The sequence below is a fragment of the Leptonotus elevatus genome, chromosome 2 (genome assembly GCF_054856555.1).
Source record: "Leptonotus elevatus isolate MCC_2025b chromosome 2, RoL_Lele_1.0, whole genome shotgun sequence".
Lineage (NCBI taxonomy): Eukaryota > Metazoa > Chordata > Actinopteri > Syngnathiformes > Syngnathidae > Leptonotus > Leptonotus elevatus.
In genome coordinates, this window is record NC_141240.1 from 6,802,298 (window position 1) to 6,819,934 (window position 17,637).

Sequence of the window (17,637 nt, forward strand, 5' to 3'; positions counted from 1 at the left end):
GGTGCATTTAAAGCGCGCTGGCCTTTTGCGATGAAATCTTTTTGGGAACATTTCCCACAATGACTTCAACCTGAACACTTATTGTCTCCATTATTGTCACTACTTAGTACTGACACTCCACAATCTACATCCATAAAAAGTAAACATTTTCCCCACCAGCTATGGTGTTCTGACTCCCCCCCCCAGCCCCTCACACAGAATTGTCTCTTACAGACTCTCTGCCGTCGTTAAACAAAAGACGGATACTCTACCTATGCAAGTTAATTCATAAGCAGTTTGAAGCAATTCATAAGTCAATATTTGATAGTGTATTGCAATTCCAAAGCGTTGCCCCGCGTCCCGACAGCGTTCTTTAAAAAGTCAGCTATGATGACCGTGGTTTCGTAGGGTTCGCTTAACATCCATGTTCAGCCATCTATTTCAACCTGCAATAACAAAAATTGGTATATTATTTCATTAGATATATGGTAATTGCATATAAACATTACAAGAGTGTGTGTGTGGAATGATTATAACTGCCCCTACGAAAAAGTCTGTAAACTTATTGAAGAGGATCAACACACACATTTGTGTTTGCTTTACGGCAACTCACTGGAGAACATTTGCAGAGCATTGTCAAAAGACCATGATGTATGATTTCATGTGTATGGACTCCTTGATTAGGACCTTCGAAATTGGTATGGATTGACAGCTAAGTGCGTGTTTTATATATATATGTATATATATATATATATATATCAGCCAGGATCGCGGAGGGATGACGAGCACAAAGGTAGAACATCAACAAGTACGTGGTCATTGGAACCCGTTTAATTTTCTTTTCTTGTGTCGTTGAGTACACACAGTTCACCATATAAACTCAGCACAACATAATTGTCATTGATTGTCGTATTAATGGTATTACAGTTGCAACTGCAGTAATGTAATGTAATCATGACAAAACGTTATTGTTATTATATGTATTATAATAAAATTGCATGAGGAAAATATCGGGGGTAACTGCCTGTATACAGACACAAAAACAAATAAATAACAAATTCACGGTACCACTATTTGGACCAGCATCATAATACAATAACATAGTGGAGCTAAGTGTTCTTAAAAATGAGGTAGAGTTTTTTTTCCTAAAATAATAGTATTTTTCATTGTAGGACACTGCAACAAACATTAACACTGTGCATGAATGTAGGAAAAGAGTTATGTGTGATGATTACATTCTAATGTATTGAAAAATATTGAATAAAAATCATACTCAAATAAATGTTCAAAAAACAACATTGCCTTAACATTAAAGATACCTAAAATAAGGCTGGTATTGGCACATATACCTAGTACTCTTCCATCAATTCTTAAGTGTTGCATTTTATTAGGCAGATGCATGTTAAAATAGCATTTTAAAAGACTGATACTTACTAATTTGGTCTGTAACATGTCGGAGTATTACATATGCAAACATGTTGATCGCTGTTTTCCAAAATAAAAGCAGATGTTTGCAAATGTGCAAATTATGAGATTTAGATCATTTCAAATTAAACAAGATATTCAAACGATTAATGGAGTATCAAAATAATTATAAATGAATTTGGCAGTTGACTAGTTGTCAAGTAATCAAATAATTGTTGCACCGAATCTAACCGAATCGTAATCCTACCGAATCTAACCGAACCGAATCGTTCCATTTTAAAATACACACACACACGCACCCACGCGCACGCACGCACGCACACGCACACACTCACACACACAGATGCTTGCTTGCTGGTCATGATAACGCACGATGGCAAGCTTCACCTCAGCAAGCTTCCGCACGACTCATACAAAACTCACCAGTTACTGTGTCCATCAGTTAAGAAAGTACGTTTTTCTTTGCTTACTACCAAGCGGCCCGCACTGTGCAGCAATACCTGCCTGAGCTCATGGCAGGTGTCAGGTCGCCATTCATTTTTAATCATCTGCGGGATTTGTAATGCCGGCAAGGTGTCAACACAAGATAAACACCTTGCTGGGAAGATAATTACAAATTCAACAAACTCTCCCAGGAGAGGAAAAAAAATACAACACAGGAAATAAATAAATCATATCAATGCACTTTGCATATCCTTTGAGAGAATGGTTGTTAACTCCCAAAGTGACTTTTTACTCATCTGTCTTTAAAAGGCAGAATAGTTTGCAGAATGTCATTTCCAAGGTAAGCTTTTGAAACACTCCTGTTTCGGGGTCAACTTGTGCCGACAACCCCCTGCTGAATCGCCCGCTGCTCACATCTCTTGATTGGCTGGGCTCTGTTCATATTCAGCCCACCCTCTACAGTCATTTTTGGAGGGGATCAGGATGGCAAGATTAGTGCAAAAGGTGAGCAGTCAGAAGGGACCTGGTTTGTCTTGAGCTGTCAAAAGCATCCAGTTTGTAAAGCCTTGTTTTCTTAGTAGTCTCCCGCTGTGAAGTTGTCATTAATTAATTTATGTGGTGCATGAAGTTAAGACTACATCTGGAGAACTTTTACAACCTTGGAAGGCAAGGTACAAAGGGAAACACTTCACATGGAAATTTTCAAAAATTTAAAGACAGATATTTCTGTTTTATTTGATATGTAAATACCGGGCTTAATACAATAATACGGCCTTCTCTAATTCAACTTTTTTTTGTGTATTTTTATCTTGAGAACATTTTTATTGTTATTTTAAAGCCACTTGCGGCCATGATTGGCACTTGAGAGAGTCAATATAAAAACAAAAGTATTGTGACACTTGGCCGTTACATTTACAACTGGAGATAATGAAAAAAATGATTTACACTATTTCTAATCTTCACAGCTATTATATCACAGCTTCTGCTTTTTTGGGAAGACTTCTACATGATTTTGAAGTGATTCTATCTGAGGGTATTTATGCCCACTTGAGGAAAATTAACAAAGTCACAAGTCACTGATGTTGAGAGAGTAGACTGTTTCCAAAATGTCTTGGTCAGATAAGGAACTATGATTTAAGGAAGTCCAGCCCAAAACGTGTGCAACTATAGCTCTCAAAATATCTTTATTGAAGTTTTAGCAGCATGTTTTTTATGGCACTGTTAGAGTTGAGTGGGTATCCAGGCAGGCCCTCAACGGACAGTATAAATAATAGGAAGCTGTTTAAAGCCATAAAAGCCTTTTTAAGTTACAGAAGTTAGCCCATGATGATGAAAAATGCTGCTGTGGTGTTAATGCGCTTTGACCTTGAATGACACGAAAAATGTGGTTATTCATCATAGAGAATGTCGATGTACCCCAGATTTAATGAACAGCAGAATGGTCCTGCTATATTACACTGTAGATTTGCCATGTGTAAGAACAACTTAGTTACCAAGACGATAGTAAACTGGAAGACCACCGTATATGCAATACCAATTAAGCAGTTTGCCAATTAGTAGTTTATTTTTCGAGAGGGGTGGGGGGAGGGGGCTATCCTAAAATAAGTATATTCTGTTTTATTGTCAATCTTTGAATGCATCTCATGCACGGCCAAAAGTTAACTAGAAAGCATGTTTTTGATTTTCAGCTACTGATAATCAGTGTGATCTGCTTTTAGAATGCACCTGTATTCCCCAACATTTATCACTGTATTTAAAGACTAAAAGGTTTGTTTAATGTCTTAATGTTATTTTGTGTGAACTGTAGTGGTGGGCAGATCGATCCAAACGTCGATATTATTGATACCAAGTCAGTATCGATATCCGATCGATACTGGCACTATAATATCGATCTAGTAGTTTAGTTTCAGCTTGACTTTTTTTATGCAATGCTGCGGTTTGGTCAAACAGATAAGAGGTAGACAGAGGTCACAGACAGCAGCCATAGATGGATGGATGGATGGATGGATGGATGGATGGATGGATGGATGGATAGATAGATAGATAGATAGATAGATAGATAGATAGATAGATAGATAGATAGATAGATAGATAGATAGATAGATAGATAGATAGATAGATAGATAGATAAAATAAGGCTTTGCTGACCACTACTGCAAAATGAACTTCAAATGAGGGATATTTGTTCGGAAGATTTAACTTACATTATGGTGTAGCGGCAGCTAGCAAGAAGCTAAGCGTAGCATTCCGCAGGATCGACTCTCAGCTGAAACTTTTTCTTTGTTAAAGATAAATCGGTCCTTCAGAAAGCCAAGTATATTCCAAACCATAAATACTGGCCTGCACCCATGGGGCCTGTCTGGGCACACGAAGAGACAACGTGGGTCGCCCTTCCCATGGGCTCATTACTGGTGGGAGGAGCCAAAGGGGCCAGGTGCATTGTAGGCTGGGCGGCATCCAAGGGCGGGGACCTGTCAGAAGGAGTTTCAATGCCCACCTTTGGCAGACCTTCTCCCTTGTCCACCATTGAGTCTGAGGGGGTCATGTTCCGTGCCTCCATTGTTGAGGCGGCCGATCGGAGCTGTGGCCGTAAGGTGGTCGGTGCCTGTCGTGGCGGCAAATCCTCAAACCCGCTGGTAGACACCAGCGGTAAGGGATGCCGTCAAGCTGAAGCAGGAGTCCTATCGGGCCTTTTTGGCCTGTAGGACTCCGGATGCAGCTGATAGGTACGAGCTGGCCAAGCAGAACGCGGCTTCCACTGAAGCAAAAACTCGTACATGCAAGGTGTTCGGTGAGGCCATGGAAAATGACTTCCAGGCGGCTTCGAGGAAATTCTGGTCCACCATCCGGCATCTCATTAGAGGAAAGCAGTGCCCCACAGATCCGCCCAGAGTTCCTAAAGGCTCTGGATGTTGTGGGGCTGTCGTGGTTGACACACCTCTACAACATCGCGTGGACATAGGGGACAGTACCTTTAGAGCCAGTTGAGGTGGCATGGGCATTTAGTTTGGATGCCTCCCTAGAAAGGTGTTCTGGGCATGTCCCACCGGCAGGAGGCCCTGGGACGACCCAGGACACACTGGAGAGACTATGTCTCTTGGCTGGCCTGTGAACACCTTGGGATCCCGCTGGAGGTGCTGGTTGAAGTGAAGTTGAAGTCTGGGCTTCCCTGCTAAAGCTGCTGCCACTACGATGCAACCTCGGATAAGAGGTAGAAGATGGATGCATGGATGTATTGAATGATTGATTGATTGTTGAGTGATTGGATGGACAACACAAAAACACTTAAATGTTGAAGATTGATTGTGAATATGCAATTTGATGATACAGCTACCTTAACTCTTTGACTGCCATAAACGTTATAAAACGTTTAGCATAAACCTAGGGAAGGGCGCCGAGGACGTTAAAAGACGTCCCCTATGTTTTTTTTTTTTTTTTTTCAAAAACGGGTGCAGGAAAGCCTTGGGCAGCTGTGCTGAAAGTATCAGGCAGATATGATTAGTCAAAGACTCGTTTTGGCCCCTAGAGGGCAGCGATGACTCTCTTTGCACAAGGTTGGATGGGCCGCCCACCGTGGGCGTCAGTAGAAGACGTGAGGCGGAGCTAGAGTGTTGAGGAGACATGGCTGAATAAGCCCACAATGGCTGCCCAAGCAACCGGTTGCAAGCAGCTCACGCTTGAGCATTTTTTTCAAAGACGGAAAGCATCAATCAATACTAAAAAGCGCATTGATGTCAACGATGATGATGACTCCGAGCTCTACGCCAAAGTTGGAAGCTTTGGCGTGACTGTTATGAACACTTAGTAAGCCTCACCGGCTAAGCGCGGCTAGCGCGGCTAGCGCTGCTAAGGCCGGAAAACGCGCACAATAGCCGGCCGGGTACTTCTACACAATCGGACATTCGATCGGGCGATGGAGAGTTGGCATCGACCAATGCAGATTGATGATGATGATGATGATGACTCCGAGCTCTACGCCAAAGTTGGAAGCTTTGGCGTGACTGTTATGAACACGTAGTAAGCCTCACCGGCTAAGCGCGGCTAGCGCGGCTAGCGCTGCTAAGGCCGGAAAACGCGCACAATAGCCGGCCGGGTACTTCTGCACAAGCGGACATTCGATCGGACGATGGAGAGTAGTCGAAAAGCATCGACCAATGCACATTGATGATGATGGTCACTCCCGAGGTTGACGCCGGAGTTGGAAGCATTGACGCGGCCGTTATTCTCTCGTCATAAAGCCTCACCGGCTAGCGCTGCTAACGCCGGAAAACGCGGAGCTGCACAAGCGGACATTCGATCGGACAATGAAGAGTACCCCGAGTCCAATGCATATTCATCGGAGGAGCGGGTACAGTCTGATCACGGAGAAGACACTGTTTCTGGACTACGATGCCACCATGAATGGAGTGGATAAAATGGATCAGAACATCTCCTACCACCCGGTATAGCAACTGAAGGACACGGGGAAGCGAGACGTAACGAAACCGTAGCATGATCCTGATATTAGACTTGATGACACACTGCAGTATATACTTGCTATTCCCCGGAAAAAAACGGCCTGCAAGAAAGTGGCGCACGCGAAGAGGCAATCTGTTGTGCAAATGCTGTTGCGTCTCTTTGCACGCAGGAGAGTGTTACAAAAAGAAAAACTGTCATTGAAACATCCACATATTTGTAAATAGCACCACAGTTGCACACATTTGTAAATAGTTTGCCAAATTGTTGTCAAATTGTTACACTGTTGAATGTAAATAAACGTATTTTGCTATCAAAAAACACTTTTTCATTCTTGGTGGTAGTGTTTTATAGAAGTAAAGCACTATTTAGGTGTTTGTGGCATCATTCATGGACAAAAAGAAGTGTAAAATTCACTAGAATGCATGAAATAATATCGTTTCACTAAAAGCTTGATTTCTCCATATTTTGGTCCAAAACAGGCGAAATTGGGTCAAACTAACCTTTTTTTTTCTTTTTTTTTTTTTTCTTTCTTTTTTTTTTCTTTTTTAAGAGCTCAGTATATATGTATACATACATATATACATATATACATACATACATTTTTTTTTTTTTGTGTGTGGGTGAGTATGTGTGTGTGCGTGCGTGCGTGCGTGCGTGCGTGTGTTTGTTAGCTCACCAGAAAACCTATTAGAAAAAAAATCTCATACCGTTCACCTAAATCGAACACCAGGAGACCCGAGGGGACCGAAGAAAACCAAGGAAGGTGAAATCCAGCACCGACCAGACACCCCCCACCAGAACTCCTCCCCAGCCCAAGAAACATCCAGACCCCAACAAATCCAAAAAACATAAAATCAGGGAGGCCTCAAGAGACCAACGGAGAGACCGAGAAAAGGAAGGAAGGACAGACGAAGCCGCGTGAGATCCGAGACACCAGCCTCCACCGATTCAATAACCTGAGGAGGAAACAGATTGTGTCTGAGTTTCGGTAGATGCTGGTGTGGTGGATCTGGCATGCATGAAAATCTCCACCAAAGAGGGGAGCCGTCGACCCCCGCCGGAACAGAGCAAGCGCAACACCTCAGGGCCCCCCAGGCCGCGGCAGCGCCAAAGGACGACCCCCGGGCCCCAACAGGGCCACCAGCCGGAGAGCAAACCCAGGAGCAGGAGCGCCCCCCGCCCCAACACGGCCCGCGCCCCCGGCCCAACGCAGCAGGACGGGGCACTGCAGGCCCACCAGGCACCCCACCGGCCCCCAACCCCCGCCCCCCCCCACAACCCCCCGCCCCCCATCCACCCCCGCCACCCACCCCAACCCAGCCCCAGCCGCCCCCATGCCCCCAATCCCCCAGACACCCCCCACCCCCAGCACCCCCCCACCCCGCAACCCCCACCACCGCCCCCCCCAACAAAGCCGCCCCCCCCCCCGACCCCACCCCGACCAACCGGCAGCCCCCCAACCCCCGACCCCCAGCCCCCGGGGACCACCCGCACCCAGGCACCGGCGCCGAAGAGGGGCCGGACAGCGGAGCGGGGAGGGCAGCCGCGCCCACCCCACCCCCCGCCGTGTGGAAGGACGGAACACCGGGGGCAGAAGGGGGAGATGGGGGCACCGGAGGGCGGCCGACACCCCCGAACCCCAGGCCCAGCGGGGGAAGGCCCCGGTCGTCACCCCAGCGTTCTTTGTGAAAATTAACCCCTGTTACTGAGTCCGCCAGCTCGCGGACTGGCGAACTCTACCCCTAAACCGTGAATGTGACCCCACCCAGTGTATATACAAGTGTGTGTGTGTGGTGCATTAAAATTAGGAGCAGGTGAACCGGAGCCGATGGAAATGATATTCCCACGCTCCGATCCACCCGCCACCCAAGCATGTTGCTGAGTGTATGTGGTGCATTAAAAAAAATAGATAGGGCGGGGGGGGGGGGGCGGGTGGCGACACGGACAGGGGACCGCAGCACTGCTCTATACTGCGGCCCCCAACCGATGGCACCCCCACAAGCCCCCCCCCCACCCACAAGTTGTGTGGTGTATTAAAATTGGAGGGGAGTTGTAGGGTGAAGACGGTGTTTCCACCCTACCCCACCCCCCAAAGTGTGTTATGTGCCCTATATGTCTATAAAAGTGTATTGTGCAAACCTAGTGTAGTGAGTTAAGAGGTGTGACCAGCGGGGCCCCCCCCAACCGGGCGGGGGCAGGAGGCGCACCGGCCCACCAAGCCCCCACCCACCCCACCAGGACCCCGGCGGGCATATGGGACCCGTCCGGCGGGGCGATAGGGCTCGCCCCCCGGATACTGGGTCCCGCCCGAGGTGTCAGGACGCCCACCGGAGCGGGGCGGGCACGACACCAAACCCCAGCCACCCCCGCCGGCCCCCATAGCACCGAGACCCGGGCCATGGATGGAGCCCCCGGCCCAGGGGAGGGGAAGGAAGGCGTACCGGGGAAGGGGAAGGGAGGAGGGAAGGGGACGACAAGAAGGGCAGGGGGCAGCGGCAGGGACGCAAGGAGAGGGGGAGAGGAGGAGGAAGGGCGACGAGGGAGAGGGGACAGGGAGGCGGAGGACGGGCGGGGAGAGGCGAGGAGGGAGAGGCAGCAAGGGGGAGGAAGGGGGAGGGGAGAGGGAACCACCGGGCACCCCGGCGGCCCACAGGCCCCGAACCGCGTCGCCGGGCCCAGAGCGACGGACCGCGCCGGAACGGCGCCGCCCCCGACACCAGGGAAAGCCCCGCAACGCAGCACCCCCCAAGAGACCAAGGGAACGGCCAAGACGCAGCCGCCACCCAGCAGCCAACAGAGGGGCAGACCCGCCCACTCCCCGCCAGGGGGGACAGCACCCACAGAATTAACCCACTGGCATGCCGTGAATCCGAATATCAACCCCTGGTGCCCATCGGAGGTGAATCCGCTCGATCCCGCTGGCAGCAGCCGGGTTCCTGACTATGGAAACACAACCATTAGTTACAAATTGCCTAATACAGAAACATCAATGCCAGTTATAACGCTGCTGTGGCTCTCGCTAACAGGCAGAATTAAAATCCAAGTTTAGGTTAAAAAATTCTATATACGTAGACCATGTTTCTTTAAATTTTGACATTTGGTTTTTATTTGAGGCAGATATTTTTTCCATTAAAATATGATTTATGAGGAGGTTAGACCATTGGTCGATATTCAAAGTTTGTTTATTTTTCCAGTTAACAAGAATTGTTTTTTTTGCGATAGTAAGGGCTACAAGTATAGATTGAAATTGTTTATGTGGTAAGTCAATTGTTGTTAAGTCACCTAGCAAACACAAGTTTGGAGAGAACGGTATCCTACAGTCCAAGACAGCGGAAAGTTTTTCTAAGACTTTAGTCCAGAAACACATAACCGGAGTACATAACCATAAAGTATGAAAATAAGTGTCTGTAGTGTTTTGTAAACACTGGAGACAAATGTCGGAGTCTGAGAGTCCCATTTTCTTCATCATATATTGAGTAATGTATGTTCTGTGAATAATTTTATATTGGATAAGTTGTAAATTTGTGTGTTTTGTCATTTTAAAAACATTTTCACAAACTTGAATCCAAAAGACAGATTCCGGAGCTATAGACAAGTCTGTTTCCCATTTTGAGATGGGTAAAGACGTTTTATCAGTATATGAAAGTAACTTATATATTTTTGAGAGTTTTTTTGTTGTTGTCGGAGAAAGCTTGGTAATATCTTTAGCTAAAACAGGCGGTTGGAGCGTACCCTGGAGTGTTGGAATTTGTTTCTTTATCATACTTTTAACTTGCAAATAATGTAAAAAGTTTCCGTTTTTTATTTTATATTTTTGGAGCAAGGATGTATATGATATAAACATATTATCTGAGAAGAGATGGTGGAGATGTGTAATTCCTTTCTGCTCCCACACATTCAAATAAAACGATTGGTTGTTAATTTGAAAGTCGGGGTTATGCCATAGGGGAGAAAGCCCGCTGGGCTCCACTTTGGCTTTTGTCATTTCTAGTGCCTTCCACCAGGCAGTCAGGGTGGCGGAAATCATTGGATTTTTAAAGCAGTTATGGCGCTTAATCGATGTTGTAATAAAGAGTAAATCTAGGAGTCTGAGGTTATTACAATCCTTCTGTTCTAGTTCCAGCCAACAGTTAGTATCTCTATTGGGTTGTGCCCATAAAATAATATATTGTAGCTGGTTGGCTATATAATAGTGCATAAAATTTGGTGCCTCTAGACCTCCTTTGGATTTATTTTTCTGAAGAGTAGATAGACTAATCTTTGCTTTTTTTTTTTTCCAGTAAAATTTTGTAACGGCTGAGTCCAACAACTGGAACCAGTTAGCCGTAGGTTTAAATGGAATCATTGAGAAAAAATAGTTTATTTTGGGTAAAACTTTCATTTTAATAGTGGCTATTCGTCCTATTAGAGAAATAGGAAGATTATTCCAGCGCTCCAAGTCACTATAAATGCTATCCAGAAGTGGAGTGAAATTTAAATGAACTAAATCAGTTAATTTAGGTGAGATTTTTATGCCTAAGTATTTTAAATTACCTATAGGAAATGAGTAGTATGGGTCCTGGCTTGCAGGGTTCCATGAATTTTCTGTAATAGGTAGAAGTGTTGATTTTGTCCAGTTAATAGAATAGTCTGATAACTGTGAGAATTTAGTTATTAAGTTAAATACTTCCCCTAATGAAATAGCAGGCTTTTCTAAATAAAGTAAAATATCATCGGCATATAGATTAATTTTATGTTCTGTTACCCCAGAGTGAATTCCTTGAATCATTCTTTCCTGGCGTATGGCTAATGCAAGCGGTTCAATAAATATTGCAAATAATAAAGGCGACAGTGGGCATCCCTGTCTTGTGCCTCTCTGTAGAGTAAAACTCTTAGATATAATCCCATTAGTAGTAACAGTAGCTTTAGGAGAATCATATAATACTGACACCCAGTGAATAAATGACTTCCCAAAGCCAAATTTATTTAAAACAGCAAAGAGGAAGGACCAGTTAACTTTATCAAAAGCTTTTTCTGCATCCAATGATATAATAACTGCCTTTTTATCATGCCGCTGTGACATACTAATAAGGTTAAAGAGCCTTCTAATATTATTAGTAGAGTGACGCTCTTTAATAAAGCCTGTTTGGTCGCTATGAATGATTGTCGGGATTACTGTTTCTAATCTAGATGTAAAAGCCTTAGTGATAATTTTAATATCAGTGTTAATTAGTGAAATCGGACGGTAACTTGATGGAAGGGTGGGGTCTTTTTCTGGCTTTAATAAAAGTTTAATTGCTGCTGTATTCATGTGTGGGCGTATGTGACCATTAGTTTTAATTTCTGTTACTACTCTTAAGAATAGTGGAGCAAGCATTGACCAGAAGTGCTTTAGAAATATAGCCGGATAACCATCCGGGCCGGGTGCTTTGCCATTTGGCATACTATCTAGAGCACTGTACAACTCGTTTATAGTAAGTGGTGCATCTAACATATCTTTATATTCAGTAGTTACCTGAGGTATACTTAAGCTACTGAGGAATGCCTCAATATGCTCTGGGTTAGGTTTATTAGTTTCTGAGTATAAGTTGTGATAATAATTATAAAAAATTTGATTAATTTCTTCTGGTGATTGTGTACATTCACCAGTTGTACCTTTAATAGCCGTTATAAGCGATTTTTCCCGATTACGTTGAAGTTGGTTTGCAAGAAATTTACCTGATTTGTTATTATATTCAAAGTTGTTGTATCTCAATTGTTGTATTATAAACTCTGTCTTTTTAGTTAACATATCGTCTAACTGTATTTTTGTATTTTGTAAGTCAGTCCATATTTGGTTATTTGGGTTTATTGCGTACTCATCCGTCAGTTGTTTAATTTTATCTTCCAAGTCTTTTTCTAATTTTTGATCCTGTTTCTTTTTATAAGATGAATATGATATAATTTTACCTCTAATTACTGCTTTCCCGGTTTCCCAGAGAAGAGCTGGAGATAGGTCTGGAGAGTCATTTATTTCCAAAAAGTCCGCCCATTCTTTTCTTATAATTTTGTCAAATTCTGCGTCGTTTAGTAGTGAGATGTTAAAACGCCATGTAGGTGGTGGTTTAAAGGTATAATCAACTTGTAGGGAAAGGGAGACTGGTGCATGGTCGCTAATAATAATAGGATGTATTTTTGTAACGGTTTTATCAGCAATAGAATTATTTGTAAGAAAAAAATCAATTCTTGAAAAGGACCGGTGCACAGCGGAAAAGAAGGTAAATTCCTTCTTATTTGGGTTTTTAAGTCTCCAGCTGTCGACGAGGCCAAAGTCATCCATATATTCCCCTATTACTTTTGTGGATTGTGATCGCCTTATACATGTTGTTTTATTAGAACGATCTATTAATGGATTTAAGGTTGTGTTAAAGTCTCCTCCAATAATAATAGTAGAGTTCGCTGCTAATTCAAACAGTTTAGAGAAAAATTCATGGAAAAAAGCCGGATCATCATTATTAGGGGCATATAAATTACCGAATGTATATATTTTATTAAATATAGTCACCTGAATAATAATGTATCGGCCCTCTGGGTCTGTTATTGTATTATTTAGAGTAAAGAGTAAATTCTTATGTATGAGTATACAGACTCCCCTTTGTCTACTGTTATAAGGGGCAGAGTACGCTTGGCTAAAATTTTTATCAATAAGTAATTTTTCTTCAGATTTTTGTAGGTGGGTTTCTTGTAGGAGGCAAATATCTGCTTTTAATTTTAAGAGATGGTCTAAAGTTTTTATTCTTTTTGCCTGTGAGCGAGCGCCACAAACATTCCAGGAAACCAGAACTAATTTATGCATACAAATAATATAAACACAGTCCTATGTATATATCTGTATAGGCCATTTGCCACCACTGGCATGTTATAGGATAGAATCAAAGTGGTTAGGTGATTTATATAGTTTGTATAAAATATGAGGTAACGTATAAGGCAACATGTAAGGTAATGTGTAAGGTAACGTGTAAGGTAACGTGTAAGGTAACGTGTAAGGTAACGTGTAAGGTAACGTGTAAGGTAACGTGTAAGTAAATAAAACAGTGCAAAAACGAGTAGGGCGGTGAAAGTGAGGGAAATTAACAGGGGGTTAAACATAACAATACACCAGTAACCCCAGCGAGATTTTTTTTTATTTTATTTTTTATAAATATACTTTAGATATAGTTGTGTATTAATATTATATTTATAATATAGCCTAAACATAATAAGTATTCATGTTTTTGGTTTTATAACCACATATACAGTATATGTATACACCTAGTAATCAAACTAAGTTTAGTTCCACCAATGCTAATTAGAACAGCCAGGGAGTGGAATTGGGGTTCCGGAATAGTTGGCCATCGATATATAACTTATCAACGGCTATCGTAGTCCGCTTACCCTCCTGCCTATTTTGTTTCATTATAGGAAACAGTACCTTTCGCCGCTCATTGATCTCTCTCGGGAATTGATCATTCATTCCAAATGAGGTCCCTTTAAGCTCCCGTCCTTTACTTTTAACAAATAATTTCTGTTTAAAATGCTCAAACTTTGCAATAATAGGACGGGGTTTGTTGCCTCTACGGGCTCCAAGCCGATGTACCCGGTCAAAAGAGATGTTATTTACCGTCTCCTGAGGAATTTTTAATGAATTCGTCATAAATTTTTTTATCTCAACCTCTGGGTTATCAGAGGTATTCTCAGATATACCTGAGAATATTAAATTCTCCCGCATACTACGGGATTGTACATCTAAAACTGTTTCTTTTAGCGTTTTATTTTCTTTTTTCATAGTTTCCAGCTCGGCTGAAACAGTCGTGAGTGTAGAATGTAACTCGGCATTTTCCTGTTTAAGGACACTTACCTGCTGACTGATAAATTCCATACTTACTTTTAATTCTTTGACGTCCTCGAGGATGAGGCCGAGGACGTCAAGTTTTTTATTTATGGACTCCAGCACACTGACCGAAACGTCCGTAGTGGTGGTGGTTAGGTCGTCCGTGTCCGTCGCTGAATCGTTTTTCCTCTTCTTCGAAGAGGGTTTCTTTGATGGTTTCTCGACGGCAGGATCCTCCATCGCGCAGCTGTAAAAATATCCGTCGATGAAACGTTCAAGGTCCTCCACGTTGGGTGGTATTTCAGATCTGCCGGATGAAAAAGAGAGAAGAGAAAATGCAAGATATATGATGGTTAAATTTGGATTAGTTTAGTATAATAGAGCTAGTTCTATCTTAGCAGCAGGACGCCGCCATGTTAGGGTTTCTGGTCTCGCTGTAGGTCTCGCGATAGTCACAGCATCTCGTGAGCGACTTCCTCCTTTAACTAACCATTTTCTATTGTTGATTACTAAAGAACGGAATAAGGTAGAAACAAACTTTTTTTTCTGATGAAAGATGAAAGTCCAATCTTTCATTTGGTAGTACGTGTGTTTCCATAGTCCAAACAGAACATTTTCTGTGGACCTTGAAAGATCAGTCAAAATGCTTAAATCGGCTGGCACTGGCGGCATCCCTTTTCTGAAAACGTCTGGCAGTCAAAGAGTTAATAAAAAAAAAAAATTATATACCATAATTTTCAAAAGGTATCTTATCAGTATCAGTATCGGCGATACTGGCCCTGTATTTACTTGGTATCGGATCAATACCAAAATTTGCAGTATCGCACACCACCAGTGAATTGCTAGTGTTTTTTTTTGCCCATGTGTCACTTGTTCATGCTAGTGTGTTATTTAGGCTAGCCAATACTATATGGGCCTTAGGTGACGGACTTCCTGTGTGTGTGCAGCAACAACTACGGGTTGATAACATGATGGTTTGAGCCAAACTTGCTACAATATTGCCAAACTTGGACATGATATATTATGTCAACACAAGCAAAGCCTAAGTATCACATACAGTGATCTTTGGTAGCACTTTTAGCATTTTGTGTATAACAAAGGCATTGTAGAGGTTTAGTATTTCTACGGGTGCTTTGTCCCCACATAGTGCTCCACCAGTGACCTGAACAGGAAGGAAGTCAGTTTTGCCTGAACGCGTAATTTGGTTACACGTAAAACATTTTGATGAACCTCATGTGAATGTTGTTTGTTTCAGTTAATAATTGAACTCCTGAATAAAGTCTGTATGAGTGTGAATCTATGGACAACTGCAAACAACTTGGCGGGTGTGGGGAGGGGGTGGGGGGCATCAATTATTTGTGGATTTTTGCTATTCACAGCAGGGCTTGTTGCCTACGTTCATTGTATGTGAGGCAATGTACTACTGTAGTAACCCGATGCACATACATAATGGCTTTCTTAAGATGCCAAACATATGCTTGTGAAACAACAATTGTGTCTGTATGGAGGACATATTCCACAAACAAAGTGTCTGTCCACCTCTTGTTCTTGCACAGGGATGTTTGTTGTAAATGTACATGGACAAAAATATGTGGCCATTATTGTAGCAAAACTATTAGATTCTAGATTAGATTATCGTCACGTGTTTGTGACTTCAGTCACACATTTATAGATTCTTATTACACATTTGTGATTTTGGTTACATATACATATTTGTGGCTCTAAATACATGTTTGTAAATAGTTTTGGCCCCATAATAAAGCTGTTCAAAAAAGACATGAAGTTCAGTTCAGTATTAACGTGTGTCTTAGAACGATTCTGGAGGCTGCTTTCAAAAATGTGTGCTTCAAATCACCAATGTCAGCTTTTATTTTTATTTCATCTTCTCTGTGTTATCATGTATTGTTTATTGTCTTTTGCCCATTTTTAATGCTTTGATTGAAAAAAAAAAAAAAAACAACAACTCATGAAACTTGTATTGTAGGGTGACTAGATATCGTTCCAGCATATAAAATGCCCTGCACGCCATCTCATAAACAACATTGGTGTTAAAATGTACATTGTGCTGTAATCCGAATCAATAACATAAGAGTATTTCAGAATGTGTTTGTGAACTTTCTGGGTGCAGAGATGGCAAATCCGGTCCAGAAAGTAAAAAGTTGCCACAGTTTGGCTTTAGCCCCTTGTGCTAGCTAACTACCTAGCTAGCACCTGGGGCTAAAGCCAAACTGTGACAAAATGCAAAATTATGTTGGCCACTGTCTCACCAAATTATGGCTCATCGAGAGAGAGAGAGAGAGAGAGAGAGAGAGAGAGAGAGAGAGAGAGAGAGAGAGAGAGAGAGAGAGAGAGAGATTTGGGGTAAGTACTATTATTTGTACTTTGTTTAGCGGCTGCCTTTGGATTGCATGGTTTCAATTTCCAGCCAGTCAGTGCCATAATGCCTACTAGCTACGGCCTGCCCCAAGCATGAAAAAAAAAGGATAGGTTGCATCATGAAGGGCATCAAACTTAAAAACGGTGCCAAACACATGAAATATAACACTCGATTTCAAGTTTCAGGCTCATCCCCTGATCTGAAACTCTTTTCACTTCCAGGACATTCTTAGCTAACCCTGATATAACCCTATCTTTTCATATCTACACCGTGGTAAGACAACCGGAACACTGCCCCTAAGATTCTAGCCTTACTACCATCTGGTCTGCTGGACACACAACATAGTAGCTATCGTTCTCCTAATCTTCATATCGACCAACTTACTAGCCATGTCATAGTGCTGACATTCAAAGTCCTCAATTTTAGGTCTAGGCTCGCTGCTTTGCTCTTCTCTTTTTGTCTATGAAGCCACATAATTATTTTTGCAAAGTTTTAAGCTGGATGCTCTTTCTGACGCAACACTGCATTATTTTGCAGACCTGCCCCCCATTGAATATAACTGAAGTTGTACATCAAGCAAGAATAAGAAAGAATTACGTCTACAAATCTTGAAGAGATAGTGCCCTCAGTTCCTATACGCTTATTGAGTGTTGTTAAAAGGAAAGGTGATGTAACACATTGGTAAACATGCTTAGTTCCTACCATTTTTGGAATGTGTCTCAGGCATCAAATTCAAAATGAGTGAATATTTGCAAATAAAACAATAATAATATTAGCTTGAACACCAAATATCTTGTCTTTGCATTGTATTCAATTGAACATAAGTTGACAAGGATTTGAGAATCATTGTATTCTGTTTCTATTTACACAACGTCTAACTTAATTGGAATCGGTGTTTGCAGAATAAAAAGCAATCCTCACAAAACTAAGGATGATATAATTTATACAAAAACAACAATTTATACAGGAAATTAAAAACAACAACTTTTCAACAAAGTACAACTAAACTGTCCACACAAACTCACTGAAGAAGCTTCACTCTAATTAAACAGGAAATCAATATTACATCTGTATAAGGGCAAAAGTGTTTTTTTTTATTATTAGTTTTTTTTTATAGTGTCATCAC